Source organism: Cetorhinus maximus, chromosome 10, assembly GCF_964194155.1.
Source record: "Cetorhinus maximus chromosome 10, sCetMax3.hap1.1, whole genome shotgun sequence".
Lineage (NCBI taxonomy): Eukaryota > Metazoa > Chordata > Chondrichthyes > Lamniformes > Cetorhinidae > Cetorhinus > Cetorhinus maximus.
In genome coordinates this window covers 87,794,006-87,819,776 of record NC_135888.1, presented here as the reverse complement: position 1 = coordinate 87,819,776, position 25,771 = coordinate 87,794,006, and the positions used below count along the sequence as shown (strand labels likewise).

The window sequence follows — 25,771 nt, the reverse complement described above, 5'->3', positions numbered from 1 at the left end:
ACAGGTGTACATCAGTTTCAGAGCAGTGGTACAGGAGGGTCTGCTCTGAGGAAATGTAAATTGAATTAGCTAATCTTTGTTTCTAAAGAGGTTTTTTGGCATTGGGTGTTTATTTTCTGACCGTCCATAGTAAGGTGGGGGAATCTTGCCCTTTGTTCCAGAAGCACATGCCAATTTGTTTTTATCCCACCTGTCTTAGCTGCCACTGATTAACTAAACCATTTGGAGCTGCATTAAATAATTTTGCAGATATGTATTCGGAGCCTCCCTAAGAGAATTAGGGTGGGTGGTGGTGTGATTATGGTTTTCTACACTTGCATTTTTCACTCTTAATTGTGGAAATGTTGCTAAAATGGTGTATTCACAACTTAATTCAACTGTGAGAAGAGGCTGCTGTGATTTAAAAGTTCTATGGCATTAGGCCCAGTGCCACCTCAGTTTCAAATAGGAAAGCTTGCTGGTTGGTAGCTTTGGGACAGTCTGTGTAGGAAACTGGAAGAGTCCAGTGTCGTGAAAGTTATGTTTGTATTCTGATAGTGAAATCAATTTGTCTTGTTGCCTAGCAATTCTTTAAAGGATGTGAAGGCAAATTATGCACATGTATCTTTTGAATTATTGCATTTATAGACAACGTTGAATTTTTATATGGCACTGAGATCTAGAACCGATGTGGAAAATAGTTAATTCCATCAGTTGTTTGCAGGTTGGCCCTTGTGAAAGGGAGAAAAAGATATTTGTGCAACCCCCTCTTTCCCATTGGCATAAAATTCCCTATTAATTTCAGTGTTCTAATCAAACTTTTTTAACCACATGATACCACACTGTGTATGTGTATAAAATGAAAGGCACTCTGCAACTTATACTAGAATAAAGTTTTTCCAATTTTCGCTCTTTTTTGTTCAAATATCTTTGAAAATAAAGCAAATGAGTTTTATATGAGAGTGAGTGAGAAGCAATCTATTGTTACAGATGGGGGTGAGAGAACTGAAACTCCTGTCCCCTGTCCTTACTGTAATCAGTGTGCTTTTTGACCAGGAAGAAGTGTGTATTTCCTAACCGAAGTGTATGATCAATTTGAATAAACAGCAACAAGCTTTCATGGGTTTAAATAGAGCTTATTCACAAGTTTGACCTGAAAATCTAACACTGTTGTATGATACCCGCTTAGACCACACCTGGATTACTGTGAGCAAGTTTGGGCACCACATCTTAGGACAGATATATTGGCCTTCAATGGGGTGCAGCATAAATTTACTAGAATGATATATGGACCTGAAACATTAATCATCCAGGAAATATTAAACAATCTAGGGTTGTATTCTCTAAAATTTAGAAGTTTAAGGGGTGATTTGAAAGGGTTATTGAAAGGAACAGAGGATAGATTTCTACTAGTTGGTGACTCTTGGACTAGGAGAGATGGTCAAAAAATGAGAGCCAGACCTTTCAGGAGTGAAATTAGGAAACACTTCTTCACACAAGGGTGGTAGCAGTTTGGAACACCCCTCTGCAAATGGCAATTAATGCTAGATCAATTGTTAGCTTTAAAACTGAGATTGGTTAACAAAAATGTATCAGAGATATTAAAGGAAATGGGGCAAAGGGGGGTTACGTGGGTTTACCATTATCTTCTTGAATGGTGGATTAGGCTTGAGGGGCTGAATAGCATACTCCTGTTCCTATAAATACAGATTTCCCATTATGTTTGTATACAGAATCCTATTATGCATATATGAGAAGTTTCATGCATTATATTCGTAAGGTGTGTGTCTATATTTATTAGTTTGGGTTGTGGTTCAGTATATATTATATTCATTTATGTTATAGAATTCATATTATACAGAAGATCCCATGTTCTAAAGCTATCACTGCCAGGACAGTCATAGGGTTGCTACATTTAGTTTCAGCTCCCCACTTTCTGGTTAGGAAGGGGAAAATCAAAGGGGATTCTTGTTCCTAATTGTTATTCAGTCATCTCTACATGTGGGTTTTTTGTGTGAGATCTGGATTGACATAATGTGCATTGATAAAATAGCCTGCCAGAATGTACTAGACTTGCACATGATGTGCTAGATAGATTACAGCAGTCATGGAGTCATTATTTTCAGATGAGGTGAGAGGAGGAGCAAATTAGCAAAAATAAATTTGAGTTACATTTTTGGATATTAATTTATTTTTCTAAATTCTCTATTGGCAAGTTTATTATTACGTAGGCATAAATGGGCTTTGAAAGGGTCAATTGACTCTGGGTAAAACCTAAAGGAGTCTAACCAGATTGGGCTCTTGGCTCAATATGTTCTATTGTGCAAAATGAATGTTGTGCAAGCTAATGTTATTACCAATTCGCCTAACATCAGAAGTGATTATTTTATTAAAACTTGTGAAAGTAGGACATTTCAAAAATAAATATTGAGGTGACCTGTTGATTTTCAAATACAGAATGCCAGACTGCTTATGTGGAAATGAGTACAGGAAATCACTTGTAAATATTATCAATGCCTGTTTAAAGTTTTGTATGTTTATCAGGGTAAATGCTGGTATTCATAGATGTAAATTCTCTTCCTCTACTACTGGCATGAAGCAAGTTATTTTTGTAATTGTTTCGTTTGAATATAATGTACAGGTTATTGCTTTTAACCAATTTGCAGTTTCAGAAAAGTAGGCAATATGTGATCTATTATATATTTATGTATATTATTGGCTGTAGGCTGCAGGAAACAACAGTCATTGTTGTTAACTGTTTAAAAAAACTGTTTAAAATGGATAAAAAAAGTGAAGCTGAACTTTTTATTTGGTGATGCTCCTTCCATTTGCAAAATTTACACTATCCTGTTGACTACTACTGTTTTCCTCCTTGATGTCTTTGGAGAAATTGTAAATGTCTCTGTCAGACCACACAAAAAAAATGTATTTAATAATTATAGGAACAACCTTTTTTACTTGAGGTTTTGCCCAAGCTAGAACTGACTGGACTATGGAAGCTTTTATTGTGAAAATTAATTGAGCTTAAGATATAAATTTGGGTCCATTCATTGAAACTCTTGCCTCACATGAGTCTTCTGCAAGTTCAAGGGCAACCATTAATACAATTTTCTCCTGTTCTTTCAAAGCTATTTTGTGCTTTATTTAATTCAATTTATTGGATTTTTAAAAAATGTAAATAATACAGTAAATGAGAATTTTGTGTCTTAAGAAAAATTGAATGAACATATAATTGAAATATGAGCTAATTTGAATTAAACTATTTTGAATTAAGGTGAGTGGGTCGTAATTGCAGATATAACTTAGTTTCTTAAACTCTTACCTTGAATTGATATTTTTTACCCAATTTGAAGCAGGCTGTAAATTATACTTATATATTTTTGTACATAACTGCTCTCCAGCCAATTGTAAGTGGCATTGCCGGGCCTCCTTTGGGCAAGAAGTCACACACCTGTTTTTTGTTCTTAATTCCCTTCCCAGACAGCTCCTAACTCTGACAGCTACTGTCAAATGAAATCTTATAACATTTAGGTAAAATACAAAATCTTGTTGAACTCATACCACCAATACTTGGCACCTCAAAACATCAATTATTTTCCAATCTTGAAATCCTAGCAACATCGTTACCATTCCATATTTGACACTATTGACCTGAAAATAAATGTTGAGCTGTTGCAGTGTGGGTGAGTGTACACCAACAACTTGCATTTGCATAGCTCATTAACATAATTAAATCCCCCAACGTGATTTGTTCATGGGTGAATGATCTGATCTGGCAGTAGGAGAATTAAGAGCTAACCAAAAGCAAAGTCAAAAAGTTGAGGATTTCAAGACTGGAAGAGAAAATAGGGAGGTAGTCCAGAGAGTTGGATCTAGATAGAAAACTCGGCTACTAAGCGTGGAACATGGTGAAGTGGAAATGCATAGACTTCAGTTGGAGGACAACAGGATCTGGACTAGGACGTAGGACTGGAGGAGACGGCCAATTATACAAGACCAATTACAAGCAAGCACAAGGATCTTAAACTCTGTACTGTCATGTTTTATCATTTCAGGCACATTAGTTTTCACTTGAAATTTAAGTACACAGTGAATTTTTAATCTCAGCCTCATGGTCAGCCAAAAGCTAATAAAAGGCGGAAAATGGCATTAATTGGAGATTGAGTCTCCCATCCTGCATTCTACCACATCTCTGTTCTGGAGCAGTTTGTCAAAGGCCTAAAGCAGGCTGCCTGACTACTGTCTTGGTTGAGGAATAGCTTGCCAATATACAATAGAGAGATTTTGGGGCGTGCACTGCAAAATGATGTGAAAGGAAGTAATCACCTTTATCAGCTACTTAACATCTCCCCCACTACAAATTATGTAACGCTAGTAGTTACAGAATCTTATGGCTTCTCTTGGCTCTTCCCTGGTCCTTCTCTCCTGTGTTATTTCCTACTGGTCACCCAGTCATGAATTTTTATTTCAACCCTCGGGTACATTTTCATCCTCTAATCCTAATCTGAATATATAAAATCGTAAGTAGAAGCAGGAGTAGGTCAAATGGCCCCTCAAGCCTGCTTCGATATTCTATAAAGATCATAGCTGATCTTCAACCTCAACTCCATTTTCTGCCAATTCCCCAAATCCCTTGATTCCCTAAGAATCAAAAATCTAACAATATTAGTCTTGAATATATTCAATGACTGTACACTGAGCCCTCTGGGTTATGAATTCCAAAGGTTCAAAATGCTAAGTAAAGAAATTTCTTATCTCAGTCCTAAATGACCAATCCTTTATTCTGAGACCATTTCCCCTTGTTCTAGATCCTCTAACCTGAGGAATCAGCCTTTCAGCATCTACTCTGTCAAACCCTCCCAGAATCTTGTGTGTTTTAGTGAGATTGCCTCTCATTCCTCTAAACCATGCAATTGACTGCATCTTTAATCATGGGCTCTGGCTTTAAGTGTCAGTGCATGGGTTTCCTGGACTTCCAGGAACTCACCTGAATTGACAGGCTGTAAGGCTTTTAAATATAGAGATAGGACAGTTACTTTTTGCCCTCCGCGAAAGGCCTTTGTTCTGTGAGCATGCTTTCGCTGCTTTGGAGGTGAATTCTGAGACCTTGGTGGTCATTTCTGCAACCTTGGCGTATTTTGACTTTGATCTGCCCTTCCCAACTGCCGGCTTTAAGATCAGCGTGGGCGAATCTTCTGCGGCTCTACCTTGGACTGCAGATGAAGAACAAGAGAAGCAGCACTAGCAAGGTCAGCAGCAGCCTTTTCCTCAATCATCTGTCATTCCACAGAGCAGAGGGATGAACACAGCTTGAGCTTGCATGAGGTGATATCCCCAGCCCAGGATATACAGGCAGAGGATTAGCTATCTGGACATGACTGAACACCAATGTCTCAGTCAGTTAGGGGATTGCAACTGGTCACTGCTAGCATTTGCAACCTCCAGGAAGAAAAGACCCCCTTCCAAGGGAACCATGTGGGCACACATTGTCAGTGACGGTCAAGGTCATAACAGATTTAAAATGTTTTGCCTTTGCTGGTTACATTTGTAGAACGTGCTGTGCACTGGGGCATGTCTCAGGTGATGGATATCTTTTTGCCAGAGCCACCATTTATGTCTACTTAGTTATTGATGAGGCCAGTCAAATAAGAGCACCCTCAGACTTGCTGCTCTAGTGAGATTCCTCCAGGTTTGGAGAGTCCTAGATCCCACATGTGGCAATCAAGGTACCCTCCGATCAACCAGCAGTTTTCATCAATCAAAAGGGATTCCACTCCATTTAATGTTTAGCTGGTATGTAACCACCAGGCCAGTCTCTGCAAGATATCCAAGGAGCTGCCATAGTGCCTTCATTCTACACTATTCAAGTTTCCTACAGTTAGTCAACCATACCTCCTAGAGTTAGCAGCTGGCTCCTTGAAGATGAGGGCTATCCTCTAAGGATGTGGCAGATGACACCTGTGAGGAGCCCCACCACTGACACCCAAAGATGCAACAGAAGCTGCATGAGCATAAGAATGGTCATTGAGCAAAACTATTGGGGTGCTTAAGATGTGATTCGGGTATCTGGATAGATCTGGGGGGTCCCCTTCAGTATGTACCAGCTAGGTTGCGCACAGTGATAGCAGTGTGCTTGAAATGCACAACATAGCACAGCGGAGAGGACTGGAGCCGCAGGAGGAGGAAGCTGATGACAGCTCGGCATCTTCAGAGGAAGCGGAGGCTACCCCACTGCATCCCTCCCCTTCCATTTTATTTATCTTTTCAAAATGCCAAGTCCCCTGGAATATTTAATTTCCAACCATGCAACCAGTCTCTTGTGCTACTAATTTGTCTATCTTGTTATGAATGCTTTACGTATTCGGTGAAGCACCTTTAACTTTAACTTCTACCATTGTTCCCTGATTTGACTTTAATCATTGCACGATTACTGTTAGGCTCTTTGTTTCTTCCTGTCATCTGCTTATCTAATCCTTGCCCAAATTGCGACACTGTTCTATGGCCTTGAATTTTTTCTTTAGTGATAGGCAACAGAAGGGATATTTATAAAACTAATCTACAGGCAATCCCCCTTGATTACGCCCACCCACTCTCTGGACCTTTCTTAGCATTGCCTCCTTATGAACAGAAACCCAGCTGCCCAGTGGTCCTCTCTTGCCAACCTTTCCGCTCACTGGAAACTACTTGTGGCAAACTTTTTCCCACCACTACACTCTTGGACTCTCCCAGTAGATCAACAATCATTGACCCGTGTCCACTGTCCATTCATACACATAAACAAACAAGGCTTTTGCCGTTTAAGACCTTATTGTCGATGATTGCATTTGACATCCTGGCTTTTATTAAATGTGAGTTTATGGGTGCCTTTGCCTCTTACTAAACCTTCCTGCCAGGCTATACTTTCCACCACCAGTTTGCGCCCTCCCTTTATCAGACTGGCACGATGACATTGTGGGTCGTCTTGCCAAATCACACCTTAAACTTTTCCCCCTATTCCATTGGCACTTTGTTCCTTCCACTGCCCCTCACTACGCCATCTTGTTCCATCCATCTCATCTCTCCTTTAAAATCCGCATTATCTACTGATCCCCATCTACCCACCCGAGTTCCTCCCCAAGATATCTTGCTCCCTACGTTTCTTCAGCCTTTGCATCTTTTTTTTAATTTCAATCTCCATCTCAGTATTTTCCTGTCTTCTGAACTCTCCTGAGTTCACGGCCTTCATGTCCTCAAGATCTCTTGCAATTCAAAACATTCCTACCAGCATTAATGATGCACCCATGGCTTCTCACAAGGCCATCTCCAGCCACCTCCTTATACCCCTCACATCTGCATCCCTGAAATTGCATCTAACCCCACTTCCTTCTGTGTCCAATTATAGAAAGAACTCTTCTCCCAAGTTATTTATAACAGCACTTCCAAATTTTAATCTGCTTTGCCTTTGGTCCTCCATTTGCCATGATATTTCTCTGCTGATCCAGTCATTTACTCTACCTGTAATGTCCTTGTCACCAGAAAATAGTTTGCTCTCTTCCATCTTGGTTATTCCTGCTGGCGCAGTCCCCTCTTTGCTCCTTCATGTACACGGTAAGGGCATCTGACACACAAGGAACTATTCATCACCTGATCTGGCTAGATCACATTGGGCATCATCAGGCCTCACCCTCCCGTATCTGTCTTAGATGAGTCACAATTTCCTCCAGGAAATATTAGAAAGACTGAAACCGTCATCTTTAATCCCTGCTACGAACTCCAAACCCATCCCACCGCTTTCCATCTGTATCTCTGCTATCTTCTCCCAAACTCTCTAGTTTGTCTGAGTTCCTGCTGCTTGTGCACTGTCCCTCCCCCTACAACCTTACTATTGCCTCACTCTTGGCAGGAATGCCTTCAACCCTATGCTCTGGAATTCCCTCCCTAAACTTCTCTGCCCCTGCAGTACCCCTTCCTCTTCTGAAACCCTCCTTAAAACTCATCCATTTGGTCACCATATATTTCATTTGGTTTGTCGTCCTTTTTGATTGCATATATTAACATCTGGATAGTGAAGCTGTAATTCTGATTACAGAATGTATCATATAATGGTAACATTTTCCATGCATTATAATTTTTAAATCCACTGACAACCACTTTAATTCCAAAATGGGATTATAAAGCAGCTGGAAGCAAACATGCTGTTCTCTTCACCCTTTGGCTGGGTGCTTTCGCCAGTATAAATAGCCCAATTTCCACTGTCCACAGTGAGGGCAGAGACACAGATTGTCAGGGTGTAGTAGTTTGTTGCTGAATCTGGTCAGTGTCTCCTTCAAATACATTGTGGTTGTTACCATGAACAGAAGTAACTCAACATTTAAAACAATTGTAAACTGAGCTTGAAAGAAGCAGAACTTTGGATGCTGTCATTTCCAGAAATAAAGATTACATGTTCTCTTTTGGTACCAGGTCTTGTGCTCTAGATATCTAAAGATTTTGGCCCACTTTCGCGCAGTTAACTCTTTCACTGCTTCTATTGCCATAAGCCTGGTGTCATTGTATCATAGCATGTTGATCCTTGGTAGACCCTTCCGGTGCCTTCCAATGGGGCCAAGGAGCATAGCAGATAAAGGTCGTGCTCTGAAGCCCACTAAAAGCAAACTCTAATGTGAAAGCGTCTACAGATATACAGCAATGCGAGTTCCCTCGCTGGCCATGCACACACGGCGATGTAATCCTGTCAGTGTAGGTTGTATTGTTGCACGAAGCAACAAAATGTGACCTGCGTCATGCATGTCACTCCGGGCCAGCTGAGTTTATTTTCATTTTGAAGAGTCTGTTTACGATAGTTCACTTCCGCCGTTGTATCCCCGGCCTTTTAAAGGAGTGAGGGGTGGGGGAAGAGCAAAATTCGATACAAAGTAAGCGTGTGTTTGTGGTAACGTTAACAAACTCCTTCAGTTGTCTCATTGACTGACTGACAAACAAGTGACTCTTCGGTGCATATATACTGGATTATTTTTTTGCCTGGATACATTCCTCTATAACAGTTTTAGCAAGCTGGAGCTGATGTATGATAGCCTGCTATCTGCAGTCTCTCTCTCTCTCTCTTGCCTGGGATCTGGGCTCAGCTGTCAATCAGCAGCGTTGTTTGTCGTAGCCAGTTTCAGTGCGAGCAGTCCAGTGAAAGCTACATGTCGGGGGTAAAGCGAAGCTCTGCCAGCCGTTCCAGCCCATGTCATCCGGTGCATTCTCCAGCAGCAGCCGCTCGCTGGCTCTGCTAACCACTCCATGCAGGAATTGAGAGTCCGCCTGGCAAAGAGGGATCTGTCAGAGAACCGCATTGGTGAAAATCCAGCACGATTACTTACCTATTTATGTTTGGTGACGCCCCTGGACGGTTCCATTTTGAGCCTTGGAGGACCAGCGGGGAAAAAAAACCGAGAGAAAGAAAGAGAGCTCTTAGATAATAGGAAAGCACTGAACATGTAGTGAGAGGTGGAGGAGGATGAAGTGGGCAAGATCAGCGATTAAAGTGATGTCAGTTTAAAAGCCTAAATCAGGTATACGAGAATGCTTTTAAAGGCTTTTGCACAATGTTGCGCATATTTCGAATAGCAATATTTGGGCGTATGTTTGCATTGAACGAAGGTTGCACCAAGCCAGCTTTGCTCCGATTGCATACGAATCTCCAGCCTCAGCTGGCTTTTGTTTGTGCTTTTTTACCGCGAGCTGCCGTCAGATCACAGCCCCCGCCTTGTTTTTGTTGGTGCTGCCTTATATTTTTATTTCCTTATTTTCCCCCCTTTCTTTCCAGTGGTTGCTCGGGCTACACGGCGACTTAGTGCGTCGGTTTATTTTTTTGTGTGTTGTATTTATCGGGATTATTGCATGGTCAGTGCTGGGATTCGTTTGCATTTCTGTAGGATCATGTTTAGGCCTGAATTGTAACTGTACATTTTTGGCTGCATTGGGAGGAATGCAAAGGCTCTGGGCCTTCTAGCTTTTTGATGTACAGTAATTACAGATGAGCAAGAGTGACGGATTTTAGTGACCCAACAAAGCTTTAGCGCACTGTTTGGCCATTTATTTATTTATTTTCTAGGGAGGGTGTGTTTCCTCATCCACCAGCATATGTAATTAATGTAAAATTTTAATTAAAAAAAACTATTTGTGTAACTTAATTAGTGATATTAAAAATACAAAGCATTGAGAGATATCAAGGTATGCGATAGGCTTTGCAGTGAGAATCTTTCTGTGGCCTTCAGCTTTTCACTGCTGCTGTTTGGATTCGGTGGGTTTCAGAAACTTTTAACAGCACAGATGGAAAGCAGGATCCTCCTTTTCCATTGGCAGTTTTAGCCTGGATTGTTGCCTTTATTGTCTACGTTGTAAACTCAAGATTGTATCCTTCAATCTGGCTCAAAATCTGCAGAACTTCATTCTGCACTGAAAACATGCTATGTCTTAAATGCTGGCCTTTTTAAAAAAGAATGAAATAATTGGTTCTATTTTTTTTTGAAGAACTCTGCATGTTTTGTTATCTAACAGTTTAACATGGATAATGTTATGTGTATTCCTTATGCCCCAGAGAACACTTTCCTCTCAAATGAGAAGCATTTCATGTGTTGACCACATTTAGATTATGATTTTGTGTAATCAAAATAAAATGAGTTTTAAATTCAGGCAATTTATACTTATACTGTATATGCGGTTCATTCTGTTCAATATACAAAAGAGACCCCATTCACCAACATCCTTCATATTCCACTTCTTTTAAAAAATGTCCTCAATATTCAGTCTCCTCATTCCTTTTATCTAACTACCTCATTGTGCATTGTGGTGTTGAAGTTGTAGTGTGAACTGGCCTCCTGTTCTGAGGTAAGCACAGAACTCTACCTTAGATGCATCTCTTGTTCTAGATCTCTTCTGTTTTGCTGTTTGGAGAAGGTGTGGGGTGGGGGAATGAGATATAAGAGACACTGTTTGGCACCAAGTACCTGGAGAAAGCACAGGGAAGTGCATTGGTCATGTAGGATCTTTGCAGGGAACATCTCTATTTACCTATTTTGCAGGATCTTATCACTTTCTATGACAAATTCTACTCTGCTTAGAAGTTTTGAGTTTAATCTGTGGCAAAGCTTTGTTGGATCTGCTTTTATTTCATTTTTTTTGTGGACTACTGACCTTTAGGAGTAAGATTGGATTGGCTTTAAAATTATCATAAGTATTTATTCATTTAGATGGAGAATCCTGTTTTGCAAGTAATGTAAGTTTGGTTTTACAACAGAGAATGCTGAAGCTTTGTGATGTGCAGTGTAAATCATGGTCTGATGATTTGAAGCAAAGAATCTCTATGATAACTTTTATCATGATGTAGAGGTTGAAGGTATATGGCATTGCATGATCAATTGTCCTGTGAATTGCAACAGTGGCAAGAGTAGCAATTTTTAAAAATAAAATGGACGATTGAGTAAGTCCAGCAACGAGTTATATAAACGTGAGCTTAACTCAGTTGGCAGTAGTCTCACCTCTGTATATGAAGGTTCAAGGTCTCGGCCCCATTCTGGAATTTAAGCCCATAATCTAAGTTGGTACTTTAATGCAGGTCTGAAGGAGTGCTGCATTGTCAAAGGTGTCATCTTTTTTGATGAGATGTGAAATTGGGGTTTTGTGTGCCTGTTCCAGTGATTCAATAGGACATACAAAATCCCATAGCATTTGAAGGAGAGTCAGGAATTTTCTTGGTGTCAACACCAGCATTTCTCCTTCAACCAGCACCAGCAGAACGGATTAATTGGTCATTCATTCAATTTGTTGTGTGCATGTTGGATGCTGTTGTCCGATATAACAAGTGACTGAAGCTCAAAAACAAATTGGTTACGGAGTGCTTTGAGATGTAGGTGCTGTATAAATGCAGGTTTTCTGTAATTGCACAATTTGAGCATGAAAAACAACAAATCACTCCCTTGAAACTCACCATAAGCTATCTATTCTCTATACCTGGTGAACTTGATGCATTTTTGGTGCAGCAAAAGTTTGTCCCATGGCTAAACTTGCTGGTGATAATTTTCACAATGACACTTAAAAATGACAGCACACTTGTGTTCAATGATCACTTAAAACTCCATACTGCATATTCCACTCCAGATGCCTCTTAAACACAATCCATATGTCTGATCTGTTGTTTGTACAATAAACACAACCACCACAGTGCATTCTGCTTTTATTTTACATGTATGCTCTCTTCATGTAATCCATTTGCCACATGCCATAGTGTTTGAGAAATGTCTCTTTTTGTACTTGTTAAATAAAACCAATAGTCCGTCATTACTAGTGCAGCAAGCATTATTTCCATCATTGCAACTGTGCTTGGGTTAAAAAATACAGTCCCTACTCACCATTCAGAAGTGTAGTTTCTAGACTCCATCATCCGCTGTGAATTTGTAGGGAGTTAGCTAAACAATTCCGTATAGGCGATGGAGTCAGGATTTTGTCAAGTAAGCATTTGTCAGCAGTAAAAACCTTTTCCCATAAATTTGATCCATTTAATCTTTGAATAACAGCAAAGGCGCTTTATAATCTTCATTAGCAGTACAGTATACATGGAATTCCTAGCACAGAGGCACGAATCCACAGGGGAAACAAGACAGTATAACTGGGCTACCAAAGCAATAACTTAAAATCTTAGCTGTTCACGCTGGTGTTTGGGGCAGTTTAGTACACGTGCGAACATTGTTCAAAGAGTATCTCCCTCCTGTTGGAATATGTTTTATCTCCTGTCTATACTTGGTCTGGTTTTGCGCTTGCTAATCCACTGCTAAATGCACTGTTCCTGCTTTTGGAGACCCAGTGTTGTTTGCAAGCTCTGTCACTGCTGCAACTATATAAATAATGTGCCTGTTGGTATTCTTAAGTATTACACTGGAAAAATTCAACTTCACAGATTTTGGATTTAAGCATGCATTTCCCAGTTAGAATTCAATGCTTTTGCTTTGGTTTTATGTTGACAGTATGTGACATACTATATAAGTAAATATTTATCTACATGTTTTAGACTCTGCAATTCATAAAATTTAAACACTAAACAATTTTAAAAACCATCAAAAACTATTTTCTCAATTGAGCATTAAAGGTTGTATAGTTGGTTCACGTAGTTATATTTTGACAGATTGGATTTTTTAAAAAGTTTTTGTGTCATTAACCTTTGATTTAATGGTAATGCATGCTATAGACTACACACTCCAAATTGTGAGTCTACTCCTTTTTCCTCTCTCCAGGTGCATCAATTGGTTTATTTATTTGTATTGTAAGGGTTGGTTTTGTGGTGGAAGCCTGAGCAGTTAATATTTGAAATTGAAGGATAAAGTGTTTTTTTTAGCTGTTATTGTATATTTTTTATCTTTCGAATTTTCTTTATATTCTTTTATTTTATTCAAGTCTTCAAATGTTTGCAAAACACACTTGACATATTAAATGGTCCAGCATCTTCATGTGCATGTTAGAATAGAGTAACAGCCAATCATTGAAGGGGGTGTTTCCATTGCTGTACTGAGAAATTAAACAATCACCATTTGTTCCTTTTACTTCTTAAAAATCTTATTCTTGTCTTCCCCTTCCATGGGCTGAAGTGTCCCATGTCCAGTGTCAATGCTTTCCTTGTGATGTTTCCTTGCTGCTGTTGTTTAGGGAGAAACCATACAACCATTGCCACTGCTAAAGTGCAGACCATGCAAGAAAGGGAGGCCAGTGAATAGTGTCACCTCGGAGGTCGCATGACACTTGATCAGAGAATCCACAGCTGATTGGGGGAACAGAAGCGATTGAAATCCTCAAATTGCATGTCTGAAACCTTTGCACATTTTAGATGGAGTCCTGGGAGTTATTGGGAGTCCTGGGCAGTCAAGATTCTTAAGTGATGTTTTCATCTGGAGCAATGTATTTTGTATGCATTTGTGAGAGTGTGGGCTGGATATTTGCCACCAAAATACTTTTTTATCAGAATATTCTTTTGCACTTGGTTTTGCTTCACTTCTATTTGTGGTGCAATAATTTTTGCTAAAATTGATACTGGCAGACAAGTTTTACAAATTTGGCTCAAATATTTGGCCATAATTTGCTGTAGCAAGGCAGCTAACTGAGTCTGCCATTAGTTAAACTTGCCCATGCACGTTTAGATTTTTTTTTTGTGTAGCAACTTGCTGAAAGTCATGCAGGAAGCAGAGCATCTGGGACCTGAGTAAACAGGGCAAGCAAACTGTAACTCAACCAATCAGATCGAAGCACTGTGAAATGTAATAGTGCAAGGACTGAAGGAAGTGTCAGTTAGAGTGGGTGAAATCTGTCAAATCAGGTGCAGAAGAACTAAAGAGAGGATAAAATAATTGTATTAAGAGAGGAAAAATTGGCAAGTTAACCTTTATTGCAAGGGGACTAGGATACAACAACGAGGAAGTCTTGCTACAATTGTATCAGCAAGCAATTAGAAGGCAAACAACATGTTGGCCATTACTGTAAGGGGACTGGAGTATAAGAATAAGGAAGTTTGCTACAATTGTATAGGCATTGGTGAGTCCATACTAGGAATACTGTGTGCAGCTTTGGTCTCTACATTTAAGGAAGGATATACTTGCCTTTGGGTGCAGTACAGCAAAGTTTCACTTTGTTGGTGCAAAAGCAAAATACTGCAGATGCTAGAAATCTGAAATCAAAACAGAAAATGCTAGAAACACTCAGCAGGTCAGGCAGCATCTGTGGAGAGAAACAGAAGTAACGTTTCAGGTCAATGTGCTGATGCCGCCTGACCTGCTGAGTGTTTCCTGCATTTTCTGTTTTCACTATATTGGTTCCTGAGATGAGAGAGTTGTCCTATGATGAGAGGCTGAGTAGATTGGGTCTATACTCATTGGGTTTAGAAGAACGAGAGGTGATCACATTGAACCATTCAAGATTCTGAAGGGGCTAGACAAGATTGACACTAACAGGTTGTTTTCCCTTATTGGAGAATATTGAACACGGAGGCACAGTCTCAAGGGGAGAAATTTCTTCATTCAGACGTTTGTGAATCTTTGGAATCCTCTATCCTAGAGGGTTGTGGATGCTCCATCGATAAATTTTTGATCTCTGACGAAATAGAGGGATATGGGCAGTGGAAGGGAAAGGGAAGTGAGGGTAGAAGATGATTGGATTGAATGGCAGACCAGGTTCATGGGACCAGACTGTCTACTGCTGCTGCTATTACTTACTGTAATTAATACTTACCACATCATTAAAAGAATGTGTAGATTGAAATGAACAAAACTATCTGTGGCGAGTTTGGTTTGTATATACTGCACAAATGTAGTAACTTCATTCTGTTCAATGCATTTTACTGGTGAGGCAGAGAGTGAGTTCCCGTTTTTATGAAGCTAACAGTAGAGCAGTACAACTTGGACAACAACTTTTGGATTTCTGCATTTAACCACTGCAGTGTTTGAGAATAAATAATGGCAAGTTTTTTTTTAATTCATTCATGGGATATGGATGTCACTAGCTAGGCCAGCATTTATTGCCCATCCCTGAATGCTCTTGAGAAGGTGGTGGTGAGCTGCCTTGTTGAACCGCTGCAGTCCATGTGGTGTAGGTACACCCATAGTGCTGTTAGGGAGAGAGAGTTCCAGGATTTTGACCCAGCGACAAGTGAAGTGCCATTAGCTTGGTTTTTACTTTGACAGCAAGTTATAACCCATTAAACTTTTCTTTGATCGAAACATTCCACCTGAAAAGGATGTTCAAATTAATATTTGCATGGAATGATTAAGTCTAAAATTATTGCAGCACAGGACTAGGACATGGGGTTTCTGATCGTGAACATACTATCTAGTGTTTCAGCAGATGGAAGGAACAGAAATCTGACAGCAAATGTAATCCACTGTGCTCCCGAATGACTTTTAGTGACTGGTTTAATTGACCAGGGGTTTGGAAGCAAGTAGCCCACCCCACATGCAGCTGGTGGATCAGGGGACTTCAGAGAAGAGGGGAGAAAATAATTTATAAAATGGGTAGAAATCAAAAGATTTTAGCCTTTTTATTTTAAAGTGCTGAAAGCTACTTGAAGCTCTGAGAGCTGGCATGAATCCAGAAAGAATGGCATATACAGCTTTGAGTAACTGAAGTATTGTTTAGAGACTTATTTGTACATTTCAGTAAATCATGAATTGACGTATGCCCTCAGTTTTAACAAGTGCAAAGAGCTCATGGATTTCTTTATCACCAAGATGGAGATCATCCAATCAGCTGCCTCTAATGCTTCCACTCCTTCCACTTTTACCCATACTCCCCTTTCCCCAGACCTGAAACCACACCTGTGTATCGTTTTCTCCAGTCTTGCTGTCCACCTTTCTCAAAGTCATCTCATCTATAGACCCACCTTCTGCTCCTTAACTCCATTTCCTGTCCCTTGACCCCGTTTCCACTTGACGCTTGACCACCCAGTTTTCTGTCTTAGTTCACCTGCTGTCTAGTACAATGAATATTCTTCTTGTTGGATACTGTCCCTCTCCCTTTTAAAACTGTCATTGTTACCCCTTCAAAAAAACCACCCTGAACTGCTTTGTCTTTGCACATATATTGCTGTCCTGCCAAACCTCCCTTGTCCACAGTTCACCAATTTTTACCCTTCAAATTTTTCCTGCAATTTTCTGTTTGAATCCCTCAAGTCAAGTTTCCACAACACTAAAATAATTGTAATCAAAGTGATTAAATGAATTCTTTCTGACTGTGTGCATTATCCCTTTTGCCCATTCTTAATCTCTCTCTCTCTCTAGTTTTTGACATAGCCAACCAAACTATTCTCCCCAATATCTCTCCTCTGTCATCCAGGGCAGTAGGACTGCTCTCACTAAATTATTCGATTGTAGCCAAAACATATCAACCAATAAATTGTCTTGCAACCTACCCGCCATCAGCTGCGGATATTTGCAATGTCAGCATCCAAATGACCCTATATCGTCTCCATCATAAAGACTGCCTATTTCCACCTCAAAGCACCAACTTCTGCCACTGCCATAGTCTATCTGCTACAGAAATCATTATCCACAATTTTGTCCAGATTTGACCATTCCATTGTTCTCCTGGACAGCTTCCCATCTTCCATAAATCTCAGTTCATGCAAAATTCTGCTGTCTGCATCCTATTTTGTAAAACGTTCCACCTAGCCATCAGCCCTGCATGTTGCTAACCTATATTGTCTCCTTCAAATTTAAAATTCTCATCCTCATGTTTAAATCCCTCCATGGTCTTGACCTTCCTATTTCAGCAAAAAGCTGCAAAACTGTAACTGCAACTTATCAAACTCTCCTTTCTTCTCAGCCAGCCTTCTGGTGCTTCTCGTTATTCCACACCCACTCTCCCCCATCTCTCTCTCCCCCCCCCCCCCCCCCCCCAACCCCATTTCAGCTATCTAGGCCCTAAATGCTGGAATTTCCTCCCAAAATCCCTCAAACCTCTCCATTCCTTTTAAGATTCCTTTTTAAAGCCCATGTCTTTGAAGCTTTTGGTCGTCCATCCTAATATAATCTTCTTTGGCTTGGCATCCACTTTTATCTATATGTCTCTGTGAAGCACATTGAAATATTTTCTACATTGTCAGAGCTACAGAGAAAGAAATTACACTTACATTGCCACTTCCTCTCGACAGAATGTACCAAAGTGCTTTACAGCTAATTTGGGTTTTTTTTGGAAGTACAGTCAGTGTTGTAAGGAAAATCTGCCAATTTGAGCATGTCAAGGTCCCATATACTGTACTGAGATAAATGACAGATAATCTGTTTCGGCGACATTGGCTAAGAGATAACTATTGGCTGGGACACCAGCAGAACTTCACTGCTCCTCTTTGAATGGTGCCATGGATATTTTGTATCCACCTTAGAGCAGTTGAGCCACAGCTTAACATCTCATCCAAAGGATGACACCTCTGACAGTGCAGCACTCCTTCAGTGTCAACCTGGATTATCTCCTCAAATCTCTGGAGTAGGGTTTTAATCTCACTCAGCACTCTCAGTTCAATCAGAATGATGGCTATTACTGAGTTAAAGCTGAGATCTTGGTTATTGCTGCGGATATGTGCATATGGTCAGCAATTAACATAACAGATGAATGTATTGTAACATTTAATTGATGAAAAGGTAAATCAACTGATCTTATTATCAAGTAATCAAACACATTTTTAAAAATGTATTTTCTAATTCTCATTAGTGGGGCAAGAATAACAAAACAGCCAAGGGTTATGGGAGAATGGTAAATAATGGATACTCAGTAATTGTTTAGTATCCATTTAACCAGCAAGTGTTTCTATATTTCTAGTAGTATAATCTTGCTCTATATTGAATTAACCTATTTAAGCAATAGAATATATAATAAAAAATCAGGTATATGTTTATTAATGGTAACATAATTACAAATATATCAATTACAGATATGGGTTTTGGTAGTTTATTCATGTGAATTTAATAATCTAACTAGGCCGTTTTCATCCTGTGTGAACATATTTCATTGTTAAATTTATTAGAAATATTGACATTTTTGCAAACTTTTAACCACAGCTTTTTTTCTGAATAACTTTTGTAATTATTGCACTTTTGTCATTATTGTAATTAATAAAGATTTAGAGGGCTCTAGATTTGAAGATATTGCAGTGAAAGAAAGTTTTATCTTTTCACAAGATAAAACATGAAAATCTCTGCAGCTCAGAGAAGCGGGTGTACATCTATTGTAATGGTTTGAATAAGCTGCAGTTTGTCACCCTATACATAAGAGCTCTGGAGCAAGTGTATACAGTAAATGCCGTATACATTACAGTTAATATCAAATATGTAGCTAATGCTATAATTTTGCAGTATACTTTATTGACATTAATTGTCAGATCTTTGGCTGTGCACCCATTCATGAACTAGTACCTATTTATATGGCTCTGCATTTTTCCAATTTCTTATTTACATATTAATGGTCCTCTTTGCTGTGTTTCTAATGTGTACCTGTACCTTCTAGGGCCAATAAGTATTAATGTGTAATTGCAGGGCTGTATTCCTCTGAATTTATTTTAATGCATGTACATTTACAATTGTTGTGTTGTTTTTTACTGTTTGTTTTGTATTTGGAACAAGAGCCCAGAACCACATCCAGTTAATATTTGGTTCACGGTCGATGCAGTCAAAGAGATATATTTAGTTAACACTTGGTAAAGTCAAAGGGTTAGATTAAGTGTTTTGGTAGACTGAGGTGCAAGTATAAGAGGTTCTGTTCAAATCCATGTGCAAATTTGTTAATTTACATTTGTGGAATATGTCTTTATTCTTGTATACAGTGCTGTGTACAGTTACTGTGAAGCTGTGCAATCAATTTAATGTAATGTTACAAACTTTTATAGCTCAAAAACCAATTACAAGTCAAAGCTGACTTAATATGAATGTGCTAATCAATTATTCTCCACTAAATATTTATTTAACATCTGATATTTTCACTAATTTAATCAAAAGCTACAGATCCAAGAAATGGAATAAAATCGTTCCTGCTTTTAGATAAATCTCTATGATTTTACAAAACACAAATCTTCTCCAGCCTCCCCTGGGGCTGGGAAAGTAAAATTACAAGGTTTTTTTGATCAATGTCCATAGCATTGCCTGCTGACCAACCACTTCTGCTTTTAGCAAATAATCTACTGATATTTTTAACTGTTGTAGACCTTCCCTGGGCAACATTGTAAATGATTTTCAAATGTATGGAGTAATGTATTAGCTACAGTAATGCACTATTGTACTCTGAATGCAGAGACACCAGCTAGGCCGTTTCTTCTGATGTCTCCATTTGACCTTCCTCAAGGGGATGAGAATGCAGAGGAAATGGGGGCAGGTGAGGAGTTTTTGTTCCACCTCATAATCAGTCGAGAAAAGATCATCAATGATATCCATGGACTGGGCAATTGGTACTTTGGTGTCAAGACTTGGTACAACACTGTTTATTTTTCATTTATGGTCCGAGGAAATGGATAGCCTTGAAAAAGATGATGTTGTGGATAGTTTGGCTCTGATCTCTGGTGGTTTTAGTGAGCTTGTCCAGTGCAGATGTGTAATTCACCAAGAAGGTCCCAGATTTGCTTCCCAGCCTGAGTCACTTAACCTCAAATGGAAGGTTGATGAGAGTGCCACAATTAGGATTAACTAACGTTTCCATTCGTGCTTGCAACTGAGTGCACACGTTGCCATCAGGTGAGGACAGGTTGTCTTAACCTCAAGTTGAATAACCTGCCACTAGCACATGAATAATACTTGGGAAACACCTGGTGTCCCTGGTACTGTACACAGGAAGACGATGACTTCATGAAAGTCGACGGAAAAATAGGCAAAAAAAGGAAAATTGAAAGAAAATAACGTGATTGGTTCTTTAAAGGAGTATCATCTTAATAGGAAAAGGGTTCTTGGTTGATATTTTTTAGTTGTTTATAAACATACATTTAGGGAATGTAAATTGTATTGGAAAAACTACTTGTTTTATTAAATTATCACAAAAATATGTTCCTTTTCTGCCTTGAAACAAAAGCAGTTATCTATTTTGCTGAAGAACACGCTGCTTTTGTGTGAAAACTTAAGCCAGCAACACAAAATCAAATCGCTTGGATCATGACGTCCACGAAGTACTTCGCTGAGTCGGCTGGTAAAAGGAACTGGAGGGATAGGTTTCAAGTAGAGTCGAGCTGAATGTAAACTCCCTTTCTAACAGTTGTCTGTCTGAGCGTCTCAAGCTGTGACTGCAGCATGTGTGTAACTCCCTCCTCTCCAAACACGAGGCTCCGCTCCGGGAACGCGCCGCGGGAGCGCGCTCGCCCCGAATGTTGTGAATCAAACTTCTTAAGGTTGTGCCGTTCGGAGCCGGGAGTTTAATCACAAACTTCGCGACAGGAGGCAGGAGAAAGCGGAGCTTGCACCAAACCAAAAAGAAACAAACATCAGTTTGAAATAAACCCACGCCGAGCCAAGCCGTGGGAGGTAAGAGGGCGAGATATTGCTGGCCAGAGTGAATGGGGGGGGGGGAGGGAGGGTGTGAGTGAATGAGGGAGGGAGTGATTGGGGTGGTGAATGAGGAAGGGGAGGATGGGGGAAGATGTTGAATGAGAGGGGGTAGTGAGTGAGGGAGTGAATGAGGAGAGAGGGTGGATGGGGGAGTGAATGAGGGAAGGGGGTTGGATGGGGGAGTGAATGGGGGGGAGGTGAATGAGAGAGAGGCAGGTAGTGACTGAGTGAGGGACCTGAGCCCAGCGGGGTGGCTACATTCACCTGGATACATTGTTTCAACTGGAGTCACTCTTCCTGCTCAGTGAGACCGGGTAAAGAGCGCGGCTCCTTCAAACTTCCCTATCTGCCCCCACCCGGAGGCTGAGCAGCATTCCCCCCTCCCCGGGCAGGGGCAACAGTTACTGTCCTGCTTTCTCCCTTTTGTTGTTTGATGTAGTTATTGATCTGTGGTGCTGGTTTTGTGAGCGCGGTTTCAGTGAAACTGAACCCACTCTACATTGGGGGGGGGGGTAGATTGTGTCACTCCAAAAAGCAGTGGGGTCGGATCAGGATTAAATTAACCCCCCTTTCCCTGGGCTTGAGGGAGGGAAGGAAGGAAGGGGGCTGTTTAACTGAACTCGGGCTCCCTCTCCCTCTCTCTCTTTTTGTTATTATTTTGATCCTATTGTTCGGCTTCTGGATTCGGGGGCGGTTAATGGATTCACATTAATGGACCTCGAATGGTCCCGTTTATTACCCAGGCCGCCGCCCCCCGTGCCCGGGGAGGCAGTTGGGATCGTTGGTCCGGTTCGGTTCCCGATGCGGGGCTCGGTTTGATTCGGGTTTTGCTCCCTTTCTTCCCGGAGATTCATTGTTGCTTTGTTTGGCTGCGAGCACGTGGTGCCCTGGCGGCGCGGCCCCGAATCGCTGCTCCAAATGTATCCCTGTTGTGGGAGACTGGGCTTCGCCTCAAATCACTTGGACCGAGTCCCTGGGCGACTCGGGCAGGATTCCCACTTTGTGTCTTTGTTGCTGCTGCTGCACAGTGAGCTGAAAGGCGTCCTCGATTCCCCAGTGCAGCAGCAGCAGCTTTGAACGATACAATCGCGTTCGGCAGAGTGAGCCCATGTTTTTAAATGGTGCAGGCATCGTTACATTGTGTACTCGCCTCGACTGCCGGCTATCAAAACAAACAAATCGCCGCCTCCGCTGGGGAGTTTGCCCACAGTAAGTTCGCGACTTGCTAAATTTCAAGTTGAAATTTAGTGTAAAATTGAAAACTTAACCTGATGCACAATACCTACAATAGCTTTTATTCTGGGCATGAGGTTGCAGCGCATGGCCTTAACTAAACACAACCCCATAGTGCCACCCGACAGCTCTGCTTTTCTGTCTACCAGTTTGAACACCTCTTTAGATTTAGATGTGGGTTATCAGTTGATTTGTTTTAACTGGTATACGATAAAACTTTAAAGTTTGTTTGATATAGACCGCAGATAGTTTCACCAAATCCTGGACGTTATTTCTGATTTGCATGCGAGTAGGTCCTGTTATTACTCTAGTTTCTATCTTTATACAAGCCAGACTCCTCCAGCTGCAGATTTTTTACTTTGATGGTTCTGGCCATATGAAAAAAAAAATTCACTGGCATTCACAACTAGTAGCCAACTGGTAGAACTCAGCCAGCCGCAGAATTTAACTCTGCAAGGTATAGTCAAACACAAAGCATAAGGTACGCTAATGATCCCAGCATCCAGAAAGGAAAGGGAAGCTTCAGCTGAGTTGGAATTTCTGATCTTCACAGAATTTTAAGAGCAAAAAGGAGGCCATTCGGCCCATCATGTCTGCACAGGCTCTCTAAATGAGCATTATGACCTAGTGTCATTGCTCTGCCTTTTCCCTGTATCCCTGCATTGTTTCTATTCAAATAATCATCTAATGCCCTCTTGAATGCCTTAATTGAACCTGCCCCCACCACACTTACAAGCAGTGCATTCCAGGCCCAAACCACTCGTTGTGTGAAAAAGTTTTTTCTCACATCACATTTGCTTCTTTTGTAAATCACTTTAAATCTGTGCCCTCTCATTCTTAATTCTATTATTAGAATTCTTTTCTAGAAGGTAACAAGCAGGATAGACAAAGAGGAACCAGTAGATGTAATATATTTCGATTTCCAAAAGGCGTTCAAGGTACTGCACATAAGGCTACTTAATAAGATAAGAGCCCATGGTGTTGGGGGTAGCATATTAGCATGGATAGATGATTGGCTAACTAATAGAAGACAGAGAGACAAGGGGGGCATTTTCAGGATGGCAGCCTGTAACTGGTGGAGTGCCACATGGATCAGTGCTGGGGCCACAATCATTTACAATATATATATTAATAACTTAGATGAGGGAAGTGAATATACTATCGCCAAGTTTGCGGATGAGATAAAAATTGGTGGGAAGGCAAGTGGTGAGGATGATAAAGAGTCGACAGAGGGATATAGACAGAGTCTACAGAGGGACATGGACAGGTTAAGTGAGTAGGCAAAAAACTTGGCAGATGGAATATAACATGGGAAAATGTGAGGTTATGCATTTTGACAGGAAGATGGAGAAAGACTGCAGAAAGCTACAGAACAGAGGGATTTGCGAGTCCTCGTGCATGAATTCCAAAAAGCTAACGTACAAGTTCAGCAGGTAATAGGGAAGGCAAATGGAATGTTGGCCTTTATTTCAAAGGGAATGGTGTATAAAAAAAGGGAAGCCTTGCTAAAACTATTCAAGACACTAGTTAGACCACACCTAGAATACTGTGAGCAGCTTTGGTCCCCTTATCTAAGGAAAGATATACTGGGATTGGAGGCAGTCCAAAGAAGCTTCACTAGGTTGATCCCGGGTTGGAGGGATTTTCTTATGAGGAGAGGTTGAGTAGGTTGGGCCTGTACTCACTGGGGTTTAGAAGAATGAGAGCTGACCTTATTGAAGAATTATATAAAATTCTTAGGGTGTTTGACAGGGTAGATGCTGAGAGGTTGTTTCCCCTTGTGGGAGAGTCTAGAACTAGAGGGCATAATCTCAGAGTAAGGGGGCACCCATTTAAGACAGAGATAAGGAGGAATTTCTTGAGGGTAGTGAATCTGTGGAATTCTTTACAGCAGAGGGTTGTAGAGGCTGGGTCATTAAGTATATTCAAGGCTGAGACAGACATTTTTAATCAGTAAGGAAATCAAGAGTTATGGGGAAAAGGCAGGAAAGTGGAGTTGAGGATTATCAGATCAGCCATGATCTCGTTGAATGAAGGAGCAGACTCGATAGCCTACTTCTGTTCCTACATCTTATGGTCTTGTGCATCTAGACACATTGCTTGGAGTACATTACACCAGAAATGATTTGTGGATGAAAGTGCGCAGTTAGTCTACTTGCAAAATGCCATGTAGAACCTGCACAATTAGGAGCAGAAATTTTAACTCCGTCAAACCACTTTGTTTTCCATTTGCTAGAACCATTAGAAACCATCACTGGGATACTATGACAGTGTAATGGTTGTGCCGATCTTGCCAATTTGTTTAAAATATACACAACATAGCTAGTGACCTGAAAAATAGTTTACAAGTTTTATATTTGTTTACTGGTGCAGTGTGCACATGTAAAAAGTGATGAACTGCATCTCAGTCATGATGATGAGGACAAGACCAAGTTCAAAATGAGTCATCCTTTGCTTTGGATGTGTTCCCCTAAGCAACCAGTTACAGAGGAGCTTACATGCAAACCAGGGAAAAGAAAGCTGACCAACCTTGGACATGGACTGATTTGGTGGGGGGAGTGGTCATCCCCTTCTGCAACAAGTTTTTTTTAATGAATTAAATTAAATTTGTGATTATTAATTAGACAAAGAACATGTAGACAGCTTGAATAGATTGGAATGGATTGTGGTGTTTTAACAACATGAGCATGTTGCATTGTTTGACATGTTGTGGAAGTTTATTTTTACGTTCCCTGTCAGCTAGAGGAGTGTGTGAGAGAGAGAGAAAGGGGGTGGGTGGGGGGGGGGGGGATGTGAGGAGGAGAGGGAGGAGTGATTTTATAGCATTGGTTTGTGAAACTTAATCAAGAAAGCTAGTTTATGTTTTGCAATGATGCATGGATGTTAAGGGACAGCACAGTGGTCGATGCTGTAATAATGCCCATGAAGTGATAGAATGCAAATTTGTGCTTGAGATTCTCTACACCGTGAACTTTGGCTCAGTGATACCACTCATGTTTGAGAGTCAGAAGATCATAGTTTCAAGTCCCACTTCAGAATCTTGAGTCCATAATCTGAGCTGACTCTTCAGTGCAGTATTGAAATAGAGTCTTTGGATGAGATGTTAAACGTCTGCTCTCTTAGCTGAATGTAAGTGATCCCATGGCATTGTTTGATGAAGAGCAAAGGAGTTCTTCCGGTGTTCTGGCTAATATTTGTCCTTCATCCACTACCTAATACATATAATTTATCACTATATCATTGTTGATTGTGGGGCATTGCTCTGCACAAATGAACTGTTGTTTCCCTGCATGACAACAGGGACTTCATTTCAAATCTACTTTGGCTGTAAAGCACTTTAGGATGTCTTGAGGTCATGAAGGGCAATATATAATAGCAGTTCTTTCATTCAGCATGAACTTCTAGACTTGGCCATGCTTCCATGTCATCAATTCTGCAAATGAATAATAACAATGAGGACAGGGAGGTGTTTTTCAAACCCTGATTTAAGTAAGTAGATGTCTCGTCACAGTTTGGTAAGCTTGCAGTTGTGTCGTCTTAAG

The 25,771-nt window shown here is 40.5% G+C and overlaps 1 protein-coding gene across 7 annotated transcripts in view; it reads left to right on the top strand.

Moving 5' to 3' along the window:
- rnf44 (ring finger protein 44) overlaps positions 1 to 25,771 on the top strand; it is a 127,479-nt gene that overhangs the window by 34,467 nt on the left and 67,241 nt on the right. The window contains exon 1 of one of the 7 annotated variants that reach the window (XM_078550763.1): positions 8,333 to 9,515. The exons of the other annotated variants lie outside the window; for them this stretch is intronic. The gene's annotated coding sequence lies outside the window, so the exon portion shown is untranslated. Of the gene's footprint in view, positions 1 to 8,332; positions 9,516 to 25,771 lie in introns of those variants that run through there. 7 annotated transcript variants of the gene reach the window in all.